We start from the raw sequence: 22,306 nt of genomic DNA on the forward strand, positions 1-22,306 counted from the left end.
AGGATTTAAGGGAATTTTAAGTCAAAGACAAAACAATGTACTTACTAATTATCACTAATATCTTCATGGAAAATGTTACAAAAAGAGATAGCTTCCTTTGTCCTTTTTCTCAGACAAGTTGTCAGGAAATAATGCATCTCTATATTTCACTTACAAAATTTAATAGATCATTTTTATAGTAAAAGACTTTTATTCTTTTTCAGTTTTTCCAGATTCAGCAATACCAACATCTCGCCCTTGTATTATCTGTATGTAGTTCAAATAAAGCTGTAATCTTTTCAAATATTCTACCAGTTGAACTTCTCTGGCCATTGCATGCCTTAGTACTTATGCTTTCTCTTCATGAATAAGCACTAAGTGCCTTTGTATTTATATAAATATATATATATGTATATATATAAACTCTTGCTTAATATGAGTGCAAAGTGGGAGTTAATACTGTTGTTCTGGTTTTGTGGCACTTGAACCCTCTTTGCACAGGAATAAATGGTTATGTCGAGTCTTTGACAATAAAGAGTCAAGCCCCTTTTTTAAGTCTTCCAAATAACTCTGTGTCAAATTTTTCACAGTGTAGTACTTTCAACTAAAATGTTTTGGATGTCCATAATGTATCTGGCAGATCCCTGCAGTTTAACAAGACCTTTTGACATCCTTGTACAGTTGTGAGATTACTACAGAATTAAATAGTGTTTGGGAATATAGCAAACCTCACTGTCCAAATTCTTTCAGTTCATTACCATTCACAACTGCTGATGTTATGCAAAATGTATTAAGGTACTACTACAGAGCAATTAAACTGGAATATTATGCAAAAGCACTTTCACCTTTCCTATTAAAATATCAGGGATCAATTATTCCCTTATTTCACTTTAGATAGAACAAAAAACTTATATGAAAGCAGGAAAAATTAGATCATCTAATAGGAAAAAGCTTTTGGTAATGTATGGGCATTTGCATTCCATGGACAATTACAGAAGCATCAATATTCAAAACCAGACATTGTTTCTACAGGTGATGATTCAACACTAATAAAGTCATTCTAGGTGCGAAGTGATGGGTAAGATGATGTCAAACAAAAAATTGAAGAACAATTATTAAAGCCTTATGCAAGCTGTTGCATGTAAAATGGTCTTAAATTCTGCACTATTCTCCCAGTTTGAAAGCTGTTGTCCATATTTGGAATGAATGACCAGTATCAGTAGCAACTCACAAAAAGCAAGTGGGCAAGCAAGTGGTGATGAGAAGACCAAGGATGAACTCCGCACTGGTGCACCTCTAGATGCACCTCTAGATGCCTAAGCACCTTTAATAATTTGTCTTCACTTCAGAAAATCTCTCCTGAATTACAGGAGAGATCCCCCTCTTCCTAGAGGGTGAGAGTGTTACTTTGTGTTTGCTACGAACTCGTTTCTCCATACTGGTCATGGACCACAGTTGTGTCAGATGGCTCTTACACAAGACAAACAGGAACATCATTTCTTCTTCTTCTACATCAGTTAGTTTTGCTGGTCAAGCAACTTCCCATTTCAAATTACATTACTGTCTGTTAATGAAAAAGTTTAATGTACAGTAATGGAAAACATATCCCCTTTGTTACAAATGAGGGGCAAGATGGCTTACTCAACACTAAAAGGCGCACTAATCAAAGTCACTTGACTGCCCCTGTTATTATTATTGGGTACGTTAGGCAAATACAGTTTCACTGCTGCTTCACCCGATATTTGTATCTCATATGTCTATAATTTTATATTCTCTATTCTCCACTGCATAAAGGAAAGTACAGGCTTGCCTTGAAGACAATAAAAGTTGATGTCTGGCTTTGGACACTTCTGATACTTGTATGTTCTCGGGGGTTTAATAACGATTTAAAGCTCAAATATAATTATATTTGGCTTTCATATCAACATTAACTTTTTTTTAGTTGAATTTATGCTTTTTGATGTTATTTTTAATTACCTTTTCTTTAATCTCTCTAGGTTTTATTTAACTTTTAATGTTCTATTCTTTCCTTCATTTCTCGGTCTTCTCTGAATAGATTCTTCAGTATTGCCACTCTCCTTTTTTCCTGTATTATCCTTTTAGCTTCATTTGTCCTGGGCATACTTCTCCATCATAAAAAAACAACCTTTGAATTCCTCATGGAAATCTCAGGTTCTTAATCAGCGAGGGAAACAGAAAAGCAAGGGCGTATTTGGATACTTATCTAAAGCTTCATTCTGAGAAGATGGATTTCTGATTTATGTCCTATACAAAAACCCTTATATTTTACCACACAGGGGACATGATCATAAGCACTCCAGTCCTGTAATCATTAAAGAAGGACAATACCCTGTGACTGTAATATTTGTCCAAAAAAAGCTAAGGCTTGCAAATTCTGCTGCTAGGTGCTTCTTGTTCTATGTGTTATTGTATTTTCTCCACAAACCAAGTTTCATGAATGATGGATAACACATCTTTGCACTGGGTGCCAAGTCAGCTAGTCAACGTGTTGGTACTCCTTCTGTTTTAATGGTCCACCCATTTTACTTTACATTGTCTTCCCCACTGACACTTGAAATGCATGCATTTGTCCCCTGCATTCTCACCGAATAACGCTGACATCGTGCCATGTTAGACTTCTTTCAATTATTATGATAATCTTGCAACTTAGGTAAGAATTTAGGTAGGAATTTAGACTGCTTCTTTTCATCTGGTTTTGGTTGCTTCCTAAGTATTGGCCTGCCTTGTGGCTTAAATGCTAATATATGTGATGTGCTTACATTGATAAAAAATAGGGAGAAAGCATAATGGTGCCATGACCTTGCTTCGCACTTAGAAAACTTGCATAAGATATTAGAAAACTGCACAGATAAGTGGACTTTTGTCTAATAAATTAATTATACTGTTCTGACATTAAGTTTCTCCTTATTATAGTTGTGCAGGTTAATTGATAAATCTACACAAATGCAAAAATCAGATTCTATTTTTTTCCAAAAGAAGTCCTTTTAGGACTCTTTGGATATACAGAATTATAATGAAATGCATAAAGATCTTGGGTTTAAAAATGCAATAAATTTAAAGCTTATTTCTTTAAAAAGTTAAAGTTAATAAGTTTGCTTATTGATCAGAATAGTCTTTTTAATACAACAGAGTGTACACAACACTTTGTAATGAGGTCTTTAGGAAATGATGTAACTCAGATGCTGTAAGATAAATGGGCAACTGGAAAGTGAAAAAATTAATACATTATATCATGCTCTGTACATAGTGACTCAGCTAAGCAAGTATGGACAGACAAAAGACTCTCCTTTTTAATTTTTATACCTAAAGGTGGGGAAATAGTGTTCAGAGTTACTTCTACAAAAAAGATAAATACTATTTCACAATTCTTATAAATTTTGTCTTTTGTGTTGTAAGGCCAGTACACCTATCATTCAACTGATTAATCTAAGAAGTACTTAACATGACAAAACTTCAGAGGCAGCTATGATAAAGTCATTAAAGTATTAACTGATTACATCTTTTTCAAGTGTATAGAACACAAATATTGCTGCTCCCCCATCTTCCCCTCCCGCCCTCGCCAAGAAGACCCACATTTACTACTTAATCTATAAATGGTGAGCTGTGAGGTTTACTTTTCCCTCACCAGATGAAATCTGAGCTAGTAGGACCAGCTTGGAAAATCTTTCTATATCACCATTTCCAAAAGACCATATTTTAAGCACTGAGTTTACCACTTTTAGCTTACATGTTACCCAGCTGCCCTGAGAGGCCTAATCATCTGACCAGAGAGTGGAGCTGAGGTCACCTCCAGAAGATTTAAACTGCCGCAGGGAGTGTGGGAATGGGCATGTGGCAGTTTGTGTGGCAGTTCGCACAGGAAGGGCACAGCCACCCTCCCAGCTCGCTCTGGTGGCTTGTGAGTTAGGTGTGTGGTGTGTGGCTTTCCCCCCCCACCCCTGCAACTCAACTCCACCCAGCAATGGTTTCCAAACAAGCGAAAGCCATTGCTGCTGCTCCCAGGGGGAGTGTGCTAACCCAGACAGAACCCCCAAGGAAAGATGCAGCTGTTCAGGTCTCTGGCTGCACAGAGTGTCTGAGCCTGGCATCAGTAGCAGAGGGCAGTGTGAAAGATGCCTGCGTATGATGTGAGGAGGTGAATGATTTGCTGTGCTTAGTGGCAGACCTCAAGGAAGAAGTGGAGAGGCTAAGAAGTATTAGGGAGAGTGAAAGGGAAATAGACTGGTGGATTTGCACCCTTTCAAACCCAAAAGAAGTCCAGTAGGAGACAGTGAAGCCCTGCCCCTCCTGCCATCAGGCAGATGGAGCAAACCAAGAAGATGGGGGGGAATGGAAACAGGACCCTGATCGGCGAGGTAAAGGAATCCCCTCCCTGCCCCCATCACCTCTCATGGATCCCTTAAAGAACAGGTCTGAGGTCCTGGACCCAGAGAGTCAGGCAGAAGGCAATCAAGAAGAGGATCTGTCTGAAGGGTCTCCTGGTTGCACCCTGTCTATTAGATGGATTACAACCACAGCTATAAAGAAAAAAAGAAAGGTAGTTGTAGTAAGTGACTCCCTTTTCTGGGGAACTGAAGGCCCTATATGCCGACCGGATCCATCCCACAGGGAAGTCTGCTGCCTTTCTGGGGCCCGGGTGAGGGCTATTAGTAGGAGACTCCCTGAGCTAATCTGGTCCTCTGATTATTATCCACTGCTGGTGGTCCAGGCTGGCAGTGATGACATTAATGAAAGAGGTATCAGGGTAATTAAAAAGGACTTCAATGCACTGGGTCAATTAGCTAATAGGACAGGAGCACAGGTGGTGTTGGCCTCAGTTCCTGTAGTAGCAGGGATGAATGAGGAGTAGGAAAACTCATCCATAGATGGCTAAATGATTGGTGCTGCCGGCAGAATTTTGGTTTTTTCAACCATGGGGCATATTCTATGGTAACTAGCCTGCTAGAATCAGATGGGCTTCATCTACCTAGCAAGGGCAACAGAACTCTAGCTCATAAGTTGTCGGGGTTGATCAGGAGGCCTTTAAACTAGGTTTGAAAGGGGGAAGGAGTTGAAACTAGGCTCTCCAGAGACGAACCTAAGGGTAGAAAGCCAGAGTTAGAAGTGATAGCAGCAGCCCTGCTGAAGTGCATGTACACCAATGCACACAATAAGGGTAACAAACAAGAGGAGCTGGAAGCCACTGTGCAGCAGGAAAGCTATGATGTAGTCACCATCACGGAAACATGGTGGAATGATTCACATGACTGGAGTGCTGCCATGGATGGCTACAACCTCTTCAGAAGGTAGGAGAGGTGGAGGGGTGGCTCTATATGTTAGAGAGACTTGAGGGGAGACCTCATCACTCTCTACAACTACCTGAAAGGAGGTTGTAGCCAGGTGGGGTTTGGTCTCTTCTCCCAGGCAACCAGCAGTAGGACAAGAGGGCATAATCTTAAGCTGTGTCAGGGGAGGTTTAAGTTGGATATTAGGAAGATATTTCTTATGGAGAAAGTAATCAGACATTGGAATGGGCTGCCCAGGGAGGTGGTGGATTCACCGTCCCTGGAGGTTTTTAAAAAGAGACTGGATGTGGCACTTAGTGCCATGGTCTAGTAACCACAGCGGTGTTGGATCAAGGGTTGGACTTGATGATCTTGGAGGTGTTTTCCAACCCAGTTGATTCTATGATTCTATGAATTTTCATTATGACAGAAATACAAGAGATATTACTTGCACAATACACATGGGCAGGCAGAGAGAAAACCGAAAGTCTGATTCTTAAAGTGGAAAAGCTTGTACGATATTGTCAAGATAAGGACAAAGACTGTTATAAGCAGGGATTTGTAGGTATGAGAAAAAACTCAGTATTCTCAGTATTGGCAGATGCTTCCCTCTGAATGCCTGTCATTAGCCTGTAAGTATGTGAAGATAAACTGTCATTCTCTACTTTTGGAAGGATGAATTTGGTATATGAAAGAAACACACCCAAGCTGATAGTGGGATCTCATCACTAAGCTATATAATGTATAAATAAGATAATTTTGATTTTAAAAAGAATCTTAGTGTTTCAAGAAATTGTCAGTTCCTGGTGTTAGGTCAGAGAGATTTGCTGCAGTTTCCTCTGCAAGACTCAACATGCATGGGAGCTCTCTTCTGTTACAGTAAGTCTTCTTTGCAAGTTGATCAAAGAGAAAATTGAGAGAGAGAGAGCATCTATGAAAAAATTTGCCAGCAGTTGATGGAGTGTAATCGAGTGTAGCTGATAGACTACCAGTAGCTTCCTATGCATTTTTTTCCCTTAAACCAAGACACTACTAATGATTCTGGCATAACAGGAAGGAGTTTAAAAATTTCTTTTACTAGCAGACTTAGCCAGTAGCTTTAAAAAGCTAATGCTTCAGAATGGGCACCCTTATTGCGTTTGGGTCTGGGGAGGTTCCCTCTTCCCTGGAGGCTCCAAGGGGTGGGTTCTCTCAGACAAACTGCTCCTCCTTTGTCAGGGATGTGCCCTTATCCATAGTCTGCAGCTATGTGTCTTCAGTGAATATTTCACATTTGAGTCTTTTTTCAAAGGGGAAGACTGAGAAGTGGTATTTTTGGAATGAAGCTTGAAAAGGTACTCTATTACAGCAGGATAGTAGGATATATACTAGCAATAAATCTCTGAATCATAAAATACGCATTTCCACTGAGTTGTGGATGGTGTCTCTGTACTCATCAGGGTAGGTCACTAAATAAGTTTCCCCTGTTTGATTTGACAAAGGGTGAAGGCAGGAAAAAAGCAGAGTGAGAGAAGCTAGTGATGTACTAGTCTTGCTCATCTTTTAATGATGTCTGATGGAATGAGAGAGGAAGGTATCTCCTGCCATTATAATGCTGAATTAAACAAACAAAGAAGCCTTTCTGCCTACACAGAGAAGGAAGACTGTCATTGCACAAGTCATTTTGAAATATTATAGTATCTAGTTGTGAACTTGCTATGTTCAGGCCTTCCATTTTTCTCGGTTGAGTAAAAATTAATAACTTCTCTCCATTATTGTGTTAGCCCATATGTTGAAAGGGATGAATGCAAATGAAGGCATAAGTGTAATCTCAATCAATTGCTGGAGACTCAAGAAAGCTTTTAAGACATGTAGAAGATACTGGAGACTGTCCTGGAAAGAACATTTTGCCGTTGATCTGATTTAGTCATAAACAGTTGGGAAGATTTGCAGTTAAGGCAATATTCTTCCTACAATTTCAGCGGTTTATGCTCAGACTAATCTTCAAGATAATTTGAGAAAAAACTTGACATTTATGGAAAATATTCAGGCAGTAACTGAATAATTTTGATTTTGAGAAACACACCTTTTCAGAGTTTCCCCCTTTAAATGCCAGAATGTTTTAATCTTCATTATTTTTATACCTGAAGAAGATATTGGAAATCTCAGAAAAAAACCATGACTGATATTTTTGCTGATCAACTTAGAGTGCAGGGAAACTTGAAATCAATGTAGAAATATAAACCATATACTGTGCTACCTACAAGAAAATTTTCTAGTTTTACTTCTCTCTCACCAACCTTAATGATTTAAAACAAATTTTTAGTGCAACTTTACTTATTAATTGCTCTTGTAAGAGGGTGACTGTTTCATTTTGATATGACTCCTTGGAGACTACCTGAGCTACTGACTGAGCCTCGCTGGTTCACCTTGGCAGGGAACTTGTTAGCTCTCTCCAAAGGAGGTAGGAAAGACAATTTTTCTCAGATATATGAGAATGCAGCCAAAGAAAGGGAGATGGAATGAGCTGGAGTTCATTGTTCATTTCTGATTAATTTCATGCTAATACAGATTTCCAGTAATGGATGAATTCTCCTCCAGAACCACCCATGTTGACACTTTAAGGACCTTCTGTTCAGAATCTGAAGTTATCACTGCCTTTAATATCTTTTTTTGATTTTTTTAAAGACTTTAAACTTTATTTTCCAAATAGATTAATTGTCTTCTCTAAGGTTTTAACTCTGCAGCTTCCATCAGTACTCAGACACAGCAGAAGGTCATTAATAACCCTAAAACACACTGTCGATTGTTCAAAACTCAAACTCAAAATAAGATGACAAGGATGCTTTGATACACTAATGAGTTGCATGCTATTTGTACCTGCACACTTCTGTTGCTCTCCTTGTCACCATATTTTCAAAATATGAATGGTGGTTTAATCTTATGTCCACTGTGTTACCCTGACCCATGCCCTTTGCACCCTTAATAATTAAAGACTTTGTAAATGTTTCCTCACATTCTTTCAGGAAGGTGGGAAACCACTATGTGCTTTCTCTCTTTTTCAGGATTCTGTCTTGCTTTAAGAAGCACTGACTAGTCTGGCCTCAGCCTATGTATCTCTTGAAGTCAGTGGAGTTAGTTTTTTTCACACAAGTTGAAACTCTAGCACTGTGTTTTAATTCCACTGGTCACTAGACTTCTGTGAATACTTAGTAGCCTTTACCATATTATGCATCTAGTTAGGAAATCTCAGATGTTCGAGGGTAAGTGTTCACATGTGGTGACAGTGTATAGAGCACAATTCAGGAAGTGCCATGCAACAAATGCACACACAAAAACAAATCTCTTCCCTGTAATACATTTGGTGTTGTTCTCCACATGGTTGTTGTTGGAGGAATATGGTATGAATTTGTATATTCCAAACAGGGCTCCTATGGGTCCCCTGGAGCCCTTGGTCACTGCAGGACAGGGGCGAGGGAGGAATGCAGAATGATGTCTCCCTTTCTTATTGCTATAGTCTCAGCTGGTCCAGTTGTTGGCTTTGAGATTGGTCTGATGTTACCACAACATTATTACATTGGGCTGAGAAGATCATATTGAAGATCCTCCAAGGGCTGCTTGAAATAGCCTTCTGGCCATTTTATCTCTGCAGCTTGATTTTATAAGATTGCACCATTTAAAAAAAAACTCAAACAAAACCCCACAAAACATGAGCTACCACAGTCAGTTACTAACCAAAATTGTTAAATCTGAAGCAAAGTATGTAGACTGATGGGATGTTTTTGTCAGATGAAATGATGTAAACCAAATCTGACACTACTATAAATTGGCCTGATGCTGGCAAAGTCACAAGAAGTTGGCCTGCTTATTCCAATAATCTACTTGGCTCAGTGCCTTGTGGTCTTGCCTCATGGGGCACTCGTAGCACTAAAAATTGCTCCATTATAAAGAACAGTGATTGTATACAAAAGTATGTGTATTGCTGGAAATGTGTATTGCTGGAAATACGTTGTCACCAAACAGTGCAGAAAACAGACAAAAATATTTACATTGATTGGTAGTAGTTGGTGAAATCAAGCACACAGTAAGAGTCAAGGCAATTAAGAGAAGATTTCAGTGGATTAAAATGTTGTCACAGGATAATGGTCTCCCATTGATAGATAGATTATGAGGATATTTGCTTTCAAAATAAGAAACATTAAGCTAGCAAAATACTTAAACCATCAATTAGTTTATTTTGTACTGAGGAATGAATCAATTAAAAAAGAAGACCAAATTAATTGTTGGTGGGTTGATGGAGTTTTAACAGTTAAAGATCAACTTTTTAATTAAAATATCATGTTTTGTTTGATTAGAACTCAAATCTTGCACACAGCCATGGCAAGGCAAGATGAAAGCCAGGGACAGAAACGAACACCTGTGTCTTACTCCCTTCACAAAGGGGGAGGACCGACCTGAAGTTGGAGAGGGCTCTCTAATTATGATTTTAGAGCAGGTAGAAATGCTAAGCTTGCAGTGGTGAGCTGCAAACCACTCCTCAATGCTTTCTCATTTTCCCGTCTAGGCATTGTTGACTCAGCACACTGATATCTGTGCACACATTTTTTGAAGGCTCACAAATTTTTATACATTTTGAACAGTGGATTCTAGCCATCTTATGTCAGGGCACAGATGGCACTACCTTTTATGGGTTTTCTGACTAAGAACTTCCATACTCCTGAGTTAACACCTAAATTCTTGCTGTGGATCTGGGCCTGAGATAACATAGCTGGCTCAAATGCTGCTTTATCCATGTAAAAGATATGGGTTTTAGACAGCTGTTGAATTAACTCAGTACAAATTAATGCACACAACATGAGAAAACATATCATGCACATGGCATTTTATTTGTCTGGTAATGTCTTCAGTGTTGCTGTGCAAGACAAAAGCGTTAAAAAGTCATATTTTTAGAAAGAGTATAGTAGAGTTGATTTATATATAAGTATATATCTGCCATATAAAAGGCTCATTTATACATGGTGAATAACCTGACAGAAATTTAAAATAAAATATTTTGCTTTCTTGATAACTCAAATAACTTGTTCTAATATAATATACACTGTAAAAAGTTTAAAATACACTTTTTAAAGCTCTACAAGGATCTTTCTCCTCTATGTCTCCACATACATTCAAGAATAGAACTATGAATAAAGTTCATAATAAAGTTAAGTTTCAAGTCAGCAAAAATTTAAACTCTCTAGAGTGTATTCTCTGTGCTGCTACTGCATTAACAATGGTATGCTCATTTAGCCTTTAACAGACGATTGTACTTGACATTATGTACGAAAAGCTCTAATCATGAAAGCTTGAGTAATCTAAAACACATCCCTGACAAGATTTCACTGCTGGAAGTCTAATTTCAAAATGTCAGCCAAGGCTGAGGATATTGCATATTGCATGCTCATTAAATGTAATAAATCCATCGCAAACTTATCGAAATCTGTTATAATCTTGCCTACAACCCTGGAATGAGTGTGAGACCATACAAAAATGAAAAAAATGTTGCCTTTCATGCTACGTGATCTATGAAAATGAGGCTAAATAAGGCTAACAGCTTTCATCTGCTTAATTGTACAGTCTATAGCCAAGCTTTATCTTTCCGTGAAATAAATGATACTTCTCAACGATTTAAGTGATTGGAAATCTATAAAGACTCTGGCTTAAAACACAACTGTGAAAGTTCACATTTTCTATTTCTTCATCTCACAGTATATCATAAATACATCACAAGAGAAGGTGTACAATGACAAAAATTTAGAAAGAATCTGAATGCGGACAGCTTTATCCTGAATTCTTTTTCATTTAAATGACACTTGACATTCTGTTTAAGAATCCAAACAAATTTGACATATATGTTAAATGTACCATTTCAACAGTCACATTTTGTTATAAAATGTGTATGGAAACTAGTGTTAGAAAATAACACTGATAAGCACACAGACCAATTGGCATGAAAAACAGGGCACCAACAGTTAGTTCCTCCACGTGCCGGGGAGCAGTGCTGTGCACTGGTCCCAAGGCATCCTCGGATGCATCATTCCATCACTGGGAGTAGTGGTGGGGTATACAAAGGTCACATTCCCACTGTCTGCTGTGTACAAATCTTTGACCAAGGACCAGCCTAACTGCTGCTGAAGGAGTGTAGCTGATGTGGATTTAGGTAAGCTTGAAAATTCTCTAAACATATGATGACACCCTATTACAATCACCAGCACAATCCTGTTATGGAAAGATAATTAATATCAACATTTTCATGCATAAATGCTTGGTATGTTATAATCTTTGTTTAAGAAGGTGTTGCTGACAGACAGTTTGGTTTCACACAGGATCAGAAGTGGAAAACAGTTTTAAAAATTTAAATTATATCAAGACAGCATTTGAATTCCACAGATGTTGCTTTGTATGAATTAGTCCTGAGTTTCACCTTCCACTGGTTTCAGAGAAGCAGAGGCCTCCTAACCACATTTTAACCTGAATATCTGTAGTACAAAACTTGACAGTGGGCACTTACAAATTTATCTCTTCTCTACGCACAGCCTAGCTCCCAGAGGGAAAAAAAATGCAGTGTTAGGTATTTTTTGTTAGGATATTTGCTTTGTCACTGTAGCTCTCAGATATACTCTCAGAACACAGAACAGATTAGGCCTTTCAGAGGTGGTACTTGGGAGGATATCTGGTTTCTGTATCATACATGGATTTGGAGGCAAACAAAATGCTGAGCAGTCAAACTTCACAGAGAGGGTACATTTTGCAGCAAGTCTGAAACTGTGTTGTGGAAATCTTGAGATCTAAAAAAATAGAATTTTTTAAAATTTTTAATTAAAAGTATCTGGATTTAATTTCTGACTACACATCAGTAACTTCAAGTGCTTCAGTCCTTCCACAAAGGGCAAAGCCATGAAGCTACTAGAGTTGGCACAGAATTCTCACTGACTTCATTAAATCTAGACTACTGCATTTTGAATGATATTTCACACTTATCATTGGGGATATACCCCATGGAAATGTGCTTAATGCTTAAAATACAAACAATTTTAAAGCCAATCATCTATACATCTGTAATATCTTCAACTGCTCTAAGTTAAACTGCCACAATGTAAGTGGAGTTGATGACTAGTGTTTGCATATTGTTATTTTCAAGAAAAGGGTAAGTTATTAATGATGTCTTATTAACAAAAACCCCTGGTTAAATGCTAACTATCATCCTAAGATCTCTAGTTAGATTAATCAATTAATCAATTCTTTCTACCCTAAAGGTAGAGAAGGCACCGAAAATCCGGTGAAGTCCTGATTCTATATTACATGAACTTGTGCTTATACATGGCCAGATCAGTAACAGAAGAGCTGCAAAGTTAAATCAGTTTTTTATTATTGCATTGCAAATCTACTAATGTTTCTTCTGCTGAGATGGAGGAATCTAGAGGCATAAAGAAAGTGCCACAGTCGCTTAAAAGAGCCCAACCTGTCACTTCTTTTTGTAAAATGCTTGGAACACCCACTGTCCCCTGGGAGGCTGTAGGCAAATCAACCCCACTAGCTGCTTAAAAATGTGAACATGGAAGCCTTGTCTGTATTGTGATTGCTCACAGAAAAACTTAATAGAAAGAGTAATAAATTCAGCTGGATATAATGTCACGACTAAACATAAGACACAACTCGAGTCTCAGCTCACTGAAAAGCAACTGCATCATTAAACAAAATAAGATGCAATTTGAGCTGCTTGCTCATGAACCTGTAACACATTCACAGCTTCTTGTTGCCATAAAAACTGCTGATATTTCTAACAAAAACTGAAATTCCATGAATGTGAGACAAATGATACAGGAAATCACATGATGCATAGAACTAGATATCAAATATGTAGAAAAATATCCAATGTGCTGTTACAGTAAAGACTTCACCTACCACTGTCACCCTCATTAAAAGGATAAATATTATTTTGAACTCTTAAATATTTCTGAATTAAGGAAAACTTATTATTAATTGAATTCTTCAATTCAATTGATATTAATTTACCTCAAATGAGACTAAAGGAAAATACAGATTATATTATGCATTGATATGGATTAGAATATTACAATATTAAACCAAAATGTTTGACTGGGTTTTTTTTTGTTTTCCAAAAGAATACCTCCATTTTAATAATTTTCAAACATATCTAAAAAAAAAAGGCACAAAAAAAACCCCAACAAAAAATCATATTACCTTTTGATTGAGCAGCATATATTGTGGGTTACGCATGCCCTTGTGTTCAGATATTTTTGTGAATTTCTTTCTAGCACATTGCCTTTGTTTTCATCTTTGCTCATATTGAAAATGCATGTTGACTCCAGGATTCTGAGCCTGGTAGATGTAATCACTAATGAACTGTATTTTACTCTCATACATACTTTTAGATCCCATCATAATCAAAGAAAGTTGTGTATTTTAAATAAATAATATGTGACAGATTTCTATTTGGAAAATCCTACATTTATCAGGAACACATCATGCAGACATGCACATTCTTGCACATACATGCACAAATGGAGTTCTTTAAAATTTATTCCAAACTGCTCTGGAATGTATATTTTCAAGACATGTCCTGAATATTCTCCAAAAATATAAAACAAAGATACAATTTGTTTTTAAAAAGAATAATGGAAATACAAAACATTTATCCTTTTGCAAGTAATATACAAGACTTTTCCATAAGGGTGTTAAGTATATGAACCATGAATTATTGTTCAGCAACAATGATTTAAAAACTAATTGGTTCATATAGCTGGGTGATAATGGTTACTTTAGCCTTATACCATGCCACAATCATTGCAAAAAAAAAAGGCCTCTCTTAAAGGGAATTGTCTCACAGGTTCCAGAGCTTTGGTGGGGCAAGAATTCACTTCAGAATTAGGGTCTAATTCAGTTGTAGGTACTATCATCTATCAACTGCAGTTCATTAAATAACCTGTGTAGCAAATTATTAGATCTTTTTAATTTCAAATCCACTCTGCAACTTATATTGTCTTGATATTTTGAAAACTCTCCCATAAGAAAAGATGGCTCAAACAGAAAAAAAAAAAAAAAAACAACAAAAAACCCCCCCAAAAAAGATAGGGATTGCTATTTGCATGGCAAACAAGGGCATCCAACAAGTAAACAAGTTAATATAATGCAAATAGAAATTTTGGATCTGCCACAATTAGTTTTTCACATTATCTAAAAGTATATCAAATGTATGGTAGGCTGTTATTTTGTTAGGCTTAGTCAATACAAAACTGTGTGCCTTGGATAGGTTCTATGTGCAACACCTTAGTCCTGTCCCAGCAATATTTGTGAAACTCCAGGTCTGGCTCCAACGTACTGCTGAATAAATAGCCGTACTTTCCAAAGCACTGCAGGGTTTTAAGCTTAGTTTCAAAGCTCTGCTGGATTTCATGCTGCACAGCCCCCCTTGTAATCTAGGGGCATTGTGCAGCTTAGAAAGCACTGTATGGAAAATCTGCCCCTAAATGAGAGTTGGGAGGGAATGAATCCCGTATTTGGAATTACAAAAATCAAAAGAACAGCACCCATTCTATTACTCTGACAAGAAGCCAGAAGAAATGAAGAAGGATATATCTGCTAGTGTATTCAAGCTACTTTGTGCTGAGCCCTTGATACAAAGCAATTGTAAACTAACTGCTTAAACAGGCACCAGAGGGTTTGAGGCCTGTTTGCATTTTGAACAGAATGCAAAGAAACTGAATTAGGCTTCAGGATTGATTTTCACTGTTTTTCACTTTACCTAGTGACTCATGTGTGCTGATTGTGATGGTTTTCAAGCAGTTCTGCTGGTACACTTTTCCTGCCACTTTGTAAGGGTTTACTGGCTGCAGGTACAAGCTAACACCCAGCCCTGTTTAATGTTCTTCAACCAGCCCAGAGTTTAACACAGATTTTAAAAGGCAGATTTTAGTAAACATAGATACAGGGAAGTGGTATGATGTTCTGAGCATCAGTCTAGTGTTCTCAGTCTCTGACAGCACAGAGATAAAAGAAGAGGCCTAAGATCAGCCTGGAAAGTGGGTGTGTAATAATCTGTTTATTTATTTACTGAGTTCACTTTTCTCTGTTTAAAATGAGTTCGATTTTCTCTGTTTAAATGAGTTTAAAAGAAGTTTTTTTATCTTTTAACAGATAAAAAAATTACCCCACAATTTTATAAAAGTAGATTTAATTTTTAAAAGGTAATATTAGCCATAAATTAAGCAAAAAATGCCTGGCCTACTTTGGAACAGAGTACCTCAAGGCACAAGTACAGCAAGGGAGATGGTGACATTTGGCCTGCTAAATAAAAAAAAAACCTACATAGTGTGATTTCCTATAATAGCTTAAAGCCACACAGGAACAGGACAATCACATGACAGAATGGATGGTTTTGTGAAGGGACTTCAGATCAGGCTCTTAGATCTTTGGGCTATTTTGTACCTGTGCGTGAGGCAGTTTTTCAGTCCTACTCTGTGCCATGGGGCTGTCAGAGTGTCAAGAATGCATTACATTGCTATCTGGCTTAGGATATAAGCCCCCAGCTAGGGCTACTGAATTTTGAGTGGCAGCCTCTTCAAATGATTCCACAATATGCAAAATATATATATACAACATCATTGCAGATTATAATTCTATAATAAATATATAGTAATATAATCTCTGCTCCCCACTGTCTTTTAAACTATAGTTCCATAGCAGAAAGAAGAACAAAACATTTTTTATTGAGAAGCACAGCAATGGAGAGCTGCTTTCATACAATGTATGTCCCACTGGCACATGATAAGACTGTTACTGAGCTATCACATCTCATAACCACACTTTCCTTTATTTCTCATTTTTCTATCTATGAGGCAGAGCTACTGCATTCAGTTGCTATAACTGAGTTTGAAATGTGCAGCTTATCCTTGCTGAGAAAGGGAATTTGATAATTTGAAGGCAACAACAGAAGAGAGGGTAGCCATTACTCTAAAGAGATTATCTGTTGAGAAGCTTGACAGTTGAGTGAAAAAGTGGACAAAGCAAGCAGGAAGATCTCTGCCTCTCAGAAAATTAAAGAGAGGCAGATGAGGGGGTTGGAAAAAGAACAGAGAAGAAACTTTCCTTCTTCTAACATGTAAATCCTTGAGGAAGTTGTTTCTGTTAGAGTCCAGGTTAGAGAAATGGGCAAGCCCTCTGACAGTCCAGGAATGTGATGGGCTCCTCTATAATAAATGATCTGGAAACAAAACCTGCCCAGCTGACCAGAGCCACTAAAGACTTGAATGCTGTAGTTGGACGCTGCCTCTCATTCTTATGAGTTTCAGTCTCTTATCACCATCAGAAAATTGTTCTCCAGTGAAATACAAATACTGCAGAAAACCTGTATGATCAGAAGATAAAGCTGGTATCCTGTAAGATGTCCTGCTATTTGAAAATGGAGAAGCCCTGTGTAGTAGTCCCTTAATTCCCAAATATTGGCTTTGGTCATAATCTTGGATGACAAAGAAACAAAGAAACAGTATCAGGGTAGCCAAACAAAGGAAAGGGTGAGGAAAGCCAGAGCAAAAGTAGAAGATCACAAATCATAAAAGCAAGGCAAGCAATAAATGAAGAAAGAAGATAAAAGAAATGAAGGGAAGAAAAGAAAAAGAAAGGAGGATTGATGAAATCAGAGACTGCAATGATCATTTTTCTTTCTTAATCTTCAATATGAAAACAGATTATTTTTCTCCATGTGCAGACCTGAAAGGAAAATATCCAGTCACTATGAACATTTCTTGCAAGGAGGAGATAGAAAAGGAAAGTGCAGCCTTCAAAACTAAGACCTTTCCCTCCCCATGCCACACAGCAGGGGCTGTGTAAAGTGGTGCTTGGCTGCTGCCTGAGGATAGCCTGGGTGAAAAATTCTCTCTCCTCCTTTCTGACAACCAGTGACAGATATCATACCTTTGTCGCTCAAGAAGCTCAAGAAGCACCTTACTCCTGCCCAATAATCATAAAATCAGAGAATTTTTAAGGTTGGAAAAGACCTGAGATCATCAAGTCCAACTGTCAAACTAGCACCACCACCACACTCAACAGTTACCTGCATTTTTCACAGTGACTAGGAAGTGAAATAATTTTAGTGACCCTCTTCTCCACAAAGCCAGGAGTACCACAGCTCTGTTTTCACAAGGATTTTCCCTTGGAGCAAGAGATGATGTTCAAGAGGAGAGGAACTGGATGGCTGTCTTGTCTGCTGAGCATGTTGGTCTGTTGTTCTCCACTCAAGCTCTCTATGGCCTGGAAGGCACTGCATATAGTTAAAGACAGAATAACTGTATTGCTAGTAACATATTATGTCAGTTTTTTGTATTTTTTCTTCCTGATTAGAAATCATTAACATATATAAAAATTCTTTCTCTGAAGTGCTTTGAGCTCTGTTTTGATTTTGTTATTTTGAAAGGTAAATAACCATAAAAGTATTAAGCAAAATCCAGTGTGTCCCATAAAGCTCAAAGAAGCATAGATGTTCACTCTACAGCTTCAGATGGAAAGCAAATGCTTCTGTACTGTTTTCAGTGTGTGTGACTTCAAATTTTTCCTAAGTAATGTAATTGTCATTGACCGAGCCTAGACATTTTATTATATACAAATTATGACTTATTAAATAATGCATTAGTAGCCTTTTAAAGGAAATAAAATCCCTTCAGTTATTTTAAATCATTAACCACATGGTTAACCACATGATTAACCACTGGCTCTATGTCTTGTATTAAAAACTTAATGTATATGGGATGCAAGCAGTTCCCACCTAAAACAAGCTTGACAGACTATCTGCAGAAAAAAAATAGTACATCAGTGGGAAGAGGTGAATTTTTATCTGGCACAGAGTTATTCATGTGGAATGCACTAAAATCAGTGAACATCTAAGATCAGGGAGTGTCTTAGGGAAAGTAAGAAATGTGCTCAACTCATCATGACCACACATATGACCTTCTAACTTGTTACTCATAACTTCTGACTTGTAAATTCTCAAGGAAGTTGTTTCTGTTGGATTCCAGGTTGGAGCAATGGACAAACCCTCTAATGGTCCACGAACACTGTGAGCTCATCAGTAAGAAATGACCTTGAAACAAAACATGCCCAGTTGGCCGCAGCCACTAAAGATTTGAATGCTGTAGTTGGATGCTGCCTCTCTTTTGTATAAGTTCCAGTGTCTTGCTATCATCAGAAAATTGTTCACTATGAAATTCAAATGCTGAAAAATCCTACATGATCAGAAGTTAAAGCTTACATCCTGTAAACTGTCTTCTCCATTTGAAAATGGAGGCCTTTGTAGAAGCCCCTGAATTCCCAATTTTCCTTCAGTTATTTGTACTGTTATTAGAACTCTACTTCATAGAGTAGAAGTTGTGACCTTTCATCTCTGCTATGTGTTTCACTGGTACACCAGCTTTTGAGGCCTAAATATTTAACCACTCTAATCTGCTCAACATGTGGAGTGCTCGGTGGGTGACACTTCCAGACCAGCTGGAAACTTCTGCTAATACAAAAAATAAATTAATTCTCTGGTTCCACTCATGTGTGACTGTAATCAATACGAGCAAAGTTTGTCCTCTTCACAGCACTACTGCTTCTAGTACAGCTTTTCCCTGTAGGTGACACTACCCTCACTGTTCAGTGGAAACAGAGCATCTTTTTTGCTCGGTTTTATCTGACAGTTTCATGTCCTGCCTTCTTCATAACATCCACTGCTTCTACATACCAATCAACATTTCTAAGGTTAACATGATCAGAATTGGGGGAAGAACAGTTTTAGTACAGCTGAAGGTGTCGTCTGTTGGTGTTTCTACAGGAGAGCTGGCAGATTTCAATGTGCTGACATTGGGAAGAGAATGCAAGTCTGATACATTTATTCAAGATTTTTACTATGGGAGGGGCAAGTATGAAATAAGTTGAGGTTCCGGCTGGAGGGAAAAATAAAATAAAAACGTTTATATCAGTTAATAAATCAAATTGAAATTTGTTGATGTTGGAAACACTCCCAGAGCCTTAATGATAGGGTTATTTTTATCAACAACAACAATAATTAATAATTAATGCTATATGTCTCTCAGATGCATCTTGGTAACTTGGCAACTAAAATTAGGAAGTATAAAATGTTACATTTTAAACTATATACTTAGCATGGATGTCTCCTCTTACAAAATCTTCCAGACCAGATCCATCTCTATCAGACTCCGGATGACATGATATAACCAAATTACCTATGGAAAGTTTATCTGTATTCTCTCTGCTCCTCTGCAGGGAATTCCCTTAGTGGATACTCTGTGACCTGCACAGATCAGATAACAGCCTGCAGAGCCAACTACTGAAACCAGTGCCATCTTCTGAACACACAGCAGCATCTCTAATCCAACTGGTATTTACAGGTTTAGAGCATTGTAGGAAAGCAGTCTTCCCTTCCAGATGCCAGAAGACATAATTTTTTTGTTTGTTTGTTTTGTTTTTTTCATTTTATTATTTTACTGCATTTAAAAACTGGGTAATGTTTTATTACAGATCTATCCTTATATTTTACAAGCCACAGAAAGCAAAAGCCTCTAGTAGACCACTGCGAGACAACGCGACTGTCACAGCGGAGTATTGTGCATATGAGCCTAACAAGAATTTAGGAGAAGAAGGAAGCTGGGGACTGCACTGGAAGGCTACTTGTTTTGTGCATTCATAATCATCCATTTTTTAATCCCTTTTTTCAAGACCATTTAGAAAATTTCTTTCCAGAATTTTAAGCTTTCATGGTGCACTAGCAGATTTCTGCTCACCAGTTTATAAAGGAGACAAGAGAATCCAAGTGACCTAAACCAGTCCTAGATGACAGGATGACAGGTTTAAATATAGAGAACAGAAGGTCCACGAGATGAGATTAGCAAAGTTTGTATAAATTTGTATTATTTAACACTAATACAGTGTAACACTGACAGATACCAAGGTCCAGTTGCACTGGGTGCAGCATACACCTTGAATGGCAATTCTGCAAAGTGCTCCTTTGACAAAGAAACCTCGATGTGCTTCTTTGGCTCTGCTTTGCTTATCATACCTATCCACTGAAGTATTGAAACTTCAATGAACTGAGACCTCCAGAGACTCCAACACACAATAAAGTCATCACGGCACAACGACTGTCAGATGAGTTGTATCAGTAACTTGTGTGCATGCTCCTAGCCATGGCAACTGCAAGGCAATGCAATTTGGCTTAGTTCTGATTCAATTCAGGCTTTGCATTTTCTACTGGCAAAAAGTGTGCACCGGGATTAATGCCACAATTCAAAGTTTTAAAAGCTTCCTATTTGCAATTGACAGAAAATTTCCTACAATTAAAAAGACATGTTTGATTGTTTAATGTTTAACTAGGACAGATATGTTCTTTAGGTATTTATGGAATATGATTGAATACTCTCACTAAGGTTTAAAAATCTGACTAGAATATATTTTTACTGGTGTTATCGTTGAATCATCTTTCCAAAAGGAAGAATCCTTTAGAAATTAATAGAAGCAGGCACTTGATCAGGTTTAACTCTTACATATTTATTTCTGCAGTGATTTTACAAGCTGTGGTTTCTGAATAGCTACAAGAGTAGTTGAGTCTAGCAACAGTTCTTGTCCATCATTAATGCTGCCTTTATACCAAGGTCTAACTATGACTCCTAGCACAACCATTTTTCTTCCATTGTAGTACAACTGCAATGCCTTGTCAGATCATTCAGTTCAGTAAAATGTTATTACTATTCTGTATTTACTTTAAAAGATAAGTAGTGTCAAAATTAAGGTTTTATAGCAATAATTAAATAGCTAAAACTCAAGCCTGAATTCTGATTGACTTGGCATAAGAGGATATACAGTAAAAAACAGAGACTTAAAAGCCCTCTTAAATATAAGAAGTGTAAAATCTCAATGCAAATAACAACAGCTTTACAATTAATCCCATCTTTTTAAAATCCAGATTTCAATAGCTGTAGGTTCTGACTCTTCGGGCTTTGCTGTCCCACATGGCTCAGCTAAGCTTGTTAAGGAAGCCATCCTCATTCTAAGCCTTTACCTAACTTTAAGTGGTATTTAAAGAATAATAAATCTATTTAGTTTTCCAGTTTAAAGAAATTATTTAGCAAATATGTGATAGGCTGAAGATGTGACTTTTTATGAAATGAAGAATGCAGAGCACAAATTATATGCCATGCTACTAATTAGAGACAGATATGTAATCACTTACTAATGGAACAATATTTTGTGCCAACCTTATTCATACTTCCTTCCAACTGCTGGACTCCTTGTGCTAGATACATTTCAGTTTTCTTCAGGAGAGAGAGATACCAATATGTTTTCCATCCTGTTTTTAAACCCAGAAATCTAGTGCAAACTGAACTTTCTTGACATTACAGATTTCTATCACTTTTAACAGCTTGAGGCTTTTTTATTACAAACATGTACACTTCCCTGCAGGGTTCTGGAAATCTCACAATTACATTCATTAAAAATGTCCATGATTATAGCCAAGTGCATGCTTTGCAAATTTACCTTTACAGGGTTTTTTCAACAGTTATTCTGAACATAATTTTCTATTAAATTTCACATAATACCTACTTATTCATCCACAATGTCAGTTTTATATGAATTTTTACAAAGCCATCAAAAGACAAAAATATTAGGACACAGTTACTGTCAATTTTTCAGTACCAGGCTTAATGTCTATGGTGTGACTCAGTGAGACTCAACAAAATAAGCATGCATGTCCAAGAAAACAAGTATAAAAAGGTCATGTTTCAGCAGCAGTCTAAAATTAGAGGCACTACAAGCCTTCTACATTAGCACCAAGAGGATTGCTGGGTGCATAATTTTGGGTCCCTAATCATACCTAGGAGTCCCTTTTTTTGACAAGCTGATCACATCTCCCATGATGAAGTCCTGCTGTGATCCAGAGACTCTAACAACATTGGTTTTTCTCATGATGTAATAAATATGCTCACATCATGCTTGGTGATTGCTGACTTCATTGA

The 22,306-nt window shown here is 37.4% G+C and overlaps 1 protein-coding gene across 10 annotated transcripts in view; it reads right to left on the bottom strand.

Moving 5' to 3' along the window:
- The window catches only part of ADGRB3 (adhesion G protein-coupled receptor B3), a 459,919-nt gene that overhangs the window by 68,153 nt on the left and 369,460 nt on the right, over positions 1-22,306 (bottom strand). The window lies entirely within an intron of this gene.

Source organism: Pseudopipra pipra, chromosome 3 (genome assembly GCF_036250125.1).
Source record: "Pseudopipra pipra isolate bDixPip1 chromosome 3, bDixPip1.hap1, whole genome shotgun sequence".
NCBI lineage: Eukaryota > Metazoa > Chordata > Aves > Passeriformes > Pipridae > Pseudopipra > Pseudopipra pipra.